The following is a 7,035-nucleotide window of genomic DNA, read 5'->3' on the forward strand; positions in this document are numbered from 1 at the left end:
GCAGAAGGTGGAAGCTCTGGCTTCTTCTTTTTTTTTTTTTTCCTTTATTGGGGGATTAATATTTTACATTTGACAGTAGATACAATAGTTTGTATAAGCATAATAGTTCTCCATTTTCCACATGACAATACAACCCCCACGAGGTCCTCTGTCATCCTTCTTGGACCTGTATTCTCCCCACCCACCCGCCCCAGAGTCTTTTACTTTGGTGCAATACGCCAATTCCAGTTCAGGTTCTACTTGTGTTTTCTTTTCTGATCTTGTTTTTCAACTTCGGCCTGAGAGTGAGATCATCCCATATTCATCCTTCTGTTTCTGACGTATTTCACTCAACACGAATTTTTCAAGGTCCATCCAAGATCAGCTGAAAACGGTGAAGTCACCATTTTTTACAGCTGAGTAGTAATTCCATTGTGTATATAGACCACAACTTGCTCAGCCACTCATCTGTTGTTGGATACCTGGGTTGCTTCCAGGTTTTGGCTATTACAAATTGTGCTGCTCGGGAGTCGTGTGGTAGTGCAGCAGATTAAGTGCAGGTGGCACAAAGCTCAAGGACCGGAGTAAGGATCCCGGTTCGAGCCCCCAGCTCCCCACCTGCAGAGGAGTCGCTTCACAGGCGGTGAAGCAGGTCTGCAGGTGTCTGTCTTTTTCTCCCCCTCTCTGTCTTCCCTCCTCTCTCCATTACTCTCTGTCCTTTCCAACAATAACAATAATAATAACCACCACAATGATACAACAACAAGGACAACAAAAGGGGGAAAAATGGCCTCCAGGAGCAGTGGATTCATGGTGCAGGCACTGAGCTCCAGTGATAACCCTGGAGGCAAAAAAAAAAAAAGACTGAAAGGAATAGAGATAAGGGGGAGGGATAGGGAAAAGAGAGGCAGACACAAGACACCTGCAGCCCTGTTTCACCACTGGTGAGGCTCCTCCCTACGGGCGGGGCTGGAACAGAGACCCTTGCTCACTGTATGTGAGCACCTGGCCCCGCATGTGTCCTTTTTTAAATATTTATTTCCTTTTGTTGCACTTGTTTTATTGTTGTAGTTATTATTACTGTTACTAATGTCGTCGTTGTTGGATAGGACAGAAAGAAATGGAGAGAGGAGGGGAAGACAGAGAGGGGGAGAGAAAGACAGACACCTGCAGACCTGCTTCACCGCAGGGGAGAGTCGGGGGCTCAAACCGGGATCCTTATGCTGGTACATGTATTCTTTTGACCAGAGCAAAACGCTGCTCAGCTCTGGCCTCTGCTGGTGAGACATCAGGTGCCTCAGGCAGATAAGTCTGCTCTGCTCCCATGGGGGACTGTCTGCCTGGCCTTTTAAAATTTATATTAGGGGAAAAAATTAAATTAAAAAAATTCTATTAGGGGGTGGTCCGGGAGGTGGCACAATGGTAAAGCTTTGGACTCTCAAGCATGAGGTCCTGAGTTTGAGGCCCGGCAGCACATGTGCCAGAGTGATGTCTGGTTCTTTCTCTCTCTCCTTCTATCTTTCTCATAAATAAAATCTTTAAAAAAATTTATATTAGGGGCAGGGGGAGATAGCATAATGGTTATGCAAATACTCTCATGCCTGAGGCTCCCAAGTTCCAGGTTCCATCCCCTGCAACATCATAAGCCAGAGCTGAGCAGTGCTCTGGTTACAAAAAAAATTACATTGTTATTATTAAATAACATCTGTATGTTTTATATTTCAGATAATTTTACAAATTCAGACAGTATAGGTTATTTTATTTATTGAGGGCCAGGCAGTAGCGCAGCAGGTTAAGTGCACATGGTGTGAAGCTCAAGGACTGAAGCAAGGATCCCGGTTCGAGCCCCCGGCTCTCCACCTGCAGGAGGGTCACTTCACAAGCAGTGAAGCAGGTTTGAAGGTGTCTATCTTTCTCTCCCCCTCTCTGTATTCCCCTCCTCTCTCAAATTCCCTCTGTCCTATCCAACATCATCATCAGCAATAACAATAACAACAACAAAAAGGGCAACAAAAAAAGGGGGGGGGGAATGGCCTCCAGGAGCAGTGGATTCATGGTGCAGGCACCGAGCCCCAGCAATAACCCTGGAGGCAAACACACACACAAAAAAAAGTCTGAGAGAATAGTGTCAGAGTAGAGAAAAGGGCTAGAAACTTGGATTAGGGCAGGGAGTCGCTCCCATTCTTGATTTTTTTTCTTTTTCATTTACTAGGACAGAGAGAGATTGAGAGAGGAGGGGGAAGTTGAGAGGGGGAGAGAAAGGAAGTCACCTGCAGACCTGCTCCTCCTCTCATGAAGCTTCCCAGGCAGGTGGGGACTGGGGGCGTGAACCCGAGTCCTTGTGCAGATGATCGTAGTGCTGTGTGCGCTTAACTGGGTGTGCACTGCCTGGTCCTCCAGGTCAGCTTTTACAGAAAGAGAGGAGAGAGCACAGCACGCAGGCTGCCTCCACTGTGACTTGATGTCGGCAGGGGAACTGACCAGGGTCCAGGAGAGCTGCCTTTTTTCCTCCCACCCTGCAATTTATTTATTTTTTATTGTTCCTTTTTTTAAACCAGTGCACTGCTCAGCTCTGGCTTATGGTGGTGTAGGGGCTTGAACCTGGGACGTTGCAGCCTCAAGCATGAAACTCTCTTTGCATAACCATTATGCTATCTACCCCCACCCAATAAATCAAGTTTTAAAAAATATATTGGGGAGTCAGGCGGGTTAAGTGCAGGTGGCTCAAAGCGTAAAGAACCGGTGTAAGGATCCCACTTGGAGTCCCCGGCTCCCCACCTGCAGGGGGAGTCGCTTCACAGGCGGTGAAGCAGGTCTGCAGGTGTCTGTCTTTCTCTCCCCCTCTCTGTCTCCCCCTCCTCTATTTCTCTGTCCTATCCAACGACGACATCAATAACAACAATAACTACAACAATAAGAAAACAACAAGGGCAACAAAAGGGGATATTTTTTAAAAATTGGAGGCTGTGCAAACAGGCATAATGGATATGTACGACTTTCATGCCTGAGGTTCCTAAGGTCCCAAGTTTAATCCTCTGATCCCCAGGATCACCATCAACCAGAGTTGAGCAGAGCTCTGGGGTATGTCTGTCACATTAAATTAAAATCATGAAAAAAAAAAAAAAGAAAGAAAGAAAAATAGGTTGGGTGAACAGTATGAGGGGCTGGGTGGTGGCACACCTGGTTGAGCACACATTACAATGTGCAAGGGCCCAGGTTCAAACCCCTAGTCCCCACCTGCTGGGTGAAAGCTTCACAAGTGGTGAAGTGATGCTAAAGGTATTTCTCTGTCTCTCTCCCTATCTTCCCCTTCCTTTCAATTTCTGGCTTTTTAAAAAAATTTCTAAACATTATTAACTTTATTTATTAGATAGACAGCCAGAAGTTGAGAGGGGAGGGGGAGAAATATTATTACTAGAGAGAGAAAAAAAAGATTGGTGTATTGCATCAAATTAAAAACACCAGTAGGGGGGTGTTTAGGTCCTAGAACGTGATGGTGGAGGAGGATCTAGGTTGGGGGTTAGATTGTTACGTGGAAAACTGAGACATGTTATGTCTGGAAAGACCATAATTTACTGTCAACTGTAAACCATTAGTCCCCCTAGTAAAGGCTCAGAGCTCCCAGGGTCCATCCACAAGCCATCATGAGCAGGGCTGAGCAGTGCTCTGGGAAGAAAGAAAGAGAGAGAGAAGGAATACCTTATTTATGAATTAGCGAGAGAACCAAAACATCACTCTGGCCTGTGGCGCATGTGATGCCAGGGATCAAACTCAGGGCCCCAGGCTTGAGGGTCCGCGTCTTCCTACTGCACCACCTCCTGGGTTTTACTTTATGTCACATCTGGGGAAATCCAGGGCCCGTGGCGCATGGAATTCCAGCGAGTTGGCCCACTTGTCATCCCTTACTCACCCTTCCCCCCTTTTTAAAAGATCTTAAAAATATTTATTCCCTTTTGTTGCCTTTGTTGTAGTTATTATTGTTCTTGTCAATGTCGTCATTGTTGGCTAGGACAGAGAGAAATGGAGAGAGGAGGGGAAGACAGAGAGGGGGAGAGAAAGACAGACACCTGCAGACCTGCTTCACCGCCTGTGAAGCGACTCCCCTGCAGGTGGCGACCCGGGGACTTGAACTGGGATCCTTACATGGCGTCTTTGTGCTTTGTATATGTGTGCCTAACCCAGTGTGCCACCTCCCAACTCCCCATAATGGCCTTTAAAATAAAGGGGGGGTGGGTGGTGGCGCACTGGGCTAAGCACACATAGCATGAAGCACAAGGATCCCGGCTCCAGCCCGATCCCCACCTGCAGGAGGGTTGTCTCACAAGCAGTGAGGCAGGTCTGCAGGTCTTTCCCTCTCCCTCTTTATCTTCCCATCTCCTCAATTTCTCTATCAAAAAAAAAAAAAAAAAGAGAGAGACACCTGCAGCCCTACTTCACCTGTTTGTGAAGCTTCCCCCTGCAGGTGGGAACTGGGCACTTGAACCCGGGTCCTTGCACACTGTAACGTGTGCCCAACCAGGTGAGCCACCACACCCCCATTTTCTTTTCAATGAAAACAAAGCGTCTATTTACTGGACAAGATCACTCTCGTTAATGTCCCTGCTCTGCCATGCGGACACGGGCTAATGCCACGTACCATGCTGGGGGCTATCAGCAGCGTCTGTCTCTCTCCCTTGGTCATTTTTCCTTTATCTGAAAAAACGTGGAGCGGTGCAGTCAAGCTACAACAAAGTATTATTTTTTCAAATATATATATTTAAATATTTATTTTCCCTTTTGTTGTCCTTGTTTTATTGTTGTAGTTATTATTGATGTCATCCTTGGATAAGACTGAAATGGAGAGAGGAAAAGAGAGGGGGAGAGACAGACACCTGCAGACTTGCTTCACCGCCTGTGAAGCGACTCCCCTGTAGGTGGGGAGCCGGGATCCTTACACGGGTCCTTGTGCTTTGCGCCAAGTGTGCTTAACCTGCTGCGCTACCGCTAAACCCCCTTAAAAATAGTTTTTATTTAAGAAAGGATTAATTAACAAAACCATAGGGTAGGAGGGGTACAACTCCACACAATTCCCACCGCCCAATCTCCATATCCCACCCCCTCCCCTGATAGCTTTCCCATTCTCTATCCCTCTGGGAGCATGGACCCAGGGTCATTGAGGGTTGCAGAAGGTAGAAGGTCTGGCTTCTGTAATTGCTTCCTCGCTGAACATGGGCGTTGACTGGTCGGTCCATACTCCCAGTCTGCCTCTCTCTTTCCCTAGTAGGATGGGTCTCTGGGGAAGCTGAGCTCCAGGACACATTGGTGGTGTCTTTAATCCAGGGAAGTCTGGCCGGCATCCTGATGACACCTGGAACCTGGTGACTGAAGGGAGTTTGGAGATTGGGCGGTGGGAATTGTGTGGAGTTGTACCCCTCCTACCCTATGGTTTTGTTAATCCTTTCTTAAAAAAAAAAAAAAAGTTTTTAAGTGCCAGGAAGTGTTTGTCTCTCTCCCTCTCTCCTCCTCCCGTTTCTGTCTTTATCCATTAAAAAAAAAAAAATAGTGGGGTCAGGGTAGTGGTGCACTTGGTTGAGCACAGGCACTACAGTAAGCAAGGACCCAGGTTCAAGCCCCTGGCCCCCACCTGCAGAAGGAAAGCGTCACAAGTGGTGACATGCTGCAGGTATGATTCCATTTCCTCTCAATTTCTGGCTCTCTATCCAATAAATAAGTAATACAAAAACTTAAGAAAAAAAAATCAACTAAAGTATTTTTAAAAAGGTTTTTATAAAGACACAGTGAGAGACCAAAGCTTCCACCAGTGTGGTGGACAGGTGGGGCTGGGTTTGAACCTGGGTCACTCGCAAGGCAGTGCACTATCCAAGTGAGCTTTTTCCTGGGCCCTTGGATCCGCTTTTTAAAAATGCTTATTATTGGATAAAGACAGAATTTGAGAAGGGAGGGGAAGCTAGGGACAGAGAGGTCTGCAGCCCCGCTTCACCTCTTGTGTCTGCAGCTTTCCTCTCGGGTCCTGTTTCCCCAAAGGGTAGAGATCACCTCCCAAACTGGAGAAAAACAAAAAACAAAACACTGATGATGTGGAGGCTTGCAAGCCCGACCCCAGTACCGCGCAGGCCCAGCAACGTTCTGACTTTGGATGGTCCAGCTGGGAGCAGGGCTGCAGGGCGGCTGGAGCTGCCCAGGGCCCACTGGTAGGCTCCTAGGCTCAGGGTACAGAGGGGCCCCTCGAGCTCCTAGTCCTTGGGCTGTATGTAGGTGTTGGGAGGCAGCCCTGGCTCGCCTGTACGGGAGTCTGCTTACAAAAAGAGACCTCAGAATCCCAATAGCACTGACAAGCTGCCGTCCCTCAGGTTTTTTGCCTCCAGGGTTATTGCTGGGGCTCGGAATCCACTGCTCCTGGAGGCCTTTTTCTCCCCTTTTGTTGCCCTTATTTTTATCCTCATTGTGGTTATTGTTGGACAGGACAGAGAAATGGAGAGAGGAGGAGTCAGGGAAAGATAAGACACCTATAGCCCCGCTTCACCGCTTGTGAAGTGATGCCCCACTCCACAGGTGGAGAGCCGGGGCCTTGAACTGGGATCTTTACGATGGTCCTTGTGCTTCGCGCCATGTGCGCTTAATCCACTGCACTACCGCCCGACCCCCCTCAATCCCTCAGTTTTAACTCTACTCTTGAGTCCCGGGAGACTGGTTTCATGAGCCCCCTTCCCACCCAGCAGAGGCTGGCTGGCAGCTGGTTCACAGAATCATTAAGCCGTGGAGATGGTGCAGACCAAGTTGGGAGCAGGCGGGGGCAGTGGGCACTGGCCCTGCCCGTTTCCAGCACTCTCGAGTGGTGGGCTGAGCTGAGACCCAGCCAGACCCCATCCTTCTGATTCTGGGACATGGCAGGGAGTCGGCGGGGTGGCAGCGGGCTTGATCCTGAAGGCTGCTGTGTGCCAGAGAGGGCAAGAGCAAGCTGAGTGGGAACCCGGCCCCATACAACAGCTGCCAGGAGCGTGCCACGCTGGCTTTGGTGTCCGGCAAGCTTCCGCCCCGGTGGTCACCGCAGCCCTT

Source organism: Erinaceus europaeus, chromosome 6 (genome assembly GCF_950295315.1).
Source record: "Erinaceus europaeus chromosome 6, mEriEur2.1, whole genome shotgun sequence".
NCBI classification, from domain to species: Eukaryota; Metazoa; Chordata; class Mammalia; order Eulipotyphla; family Erinaceidae; genus Erinaceus; species Erinaceus europaeus.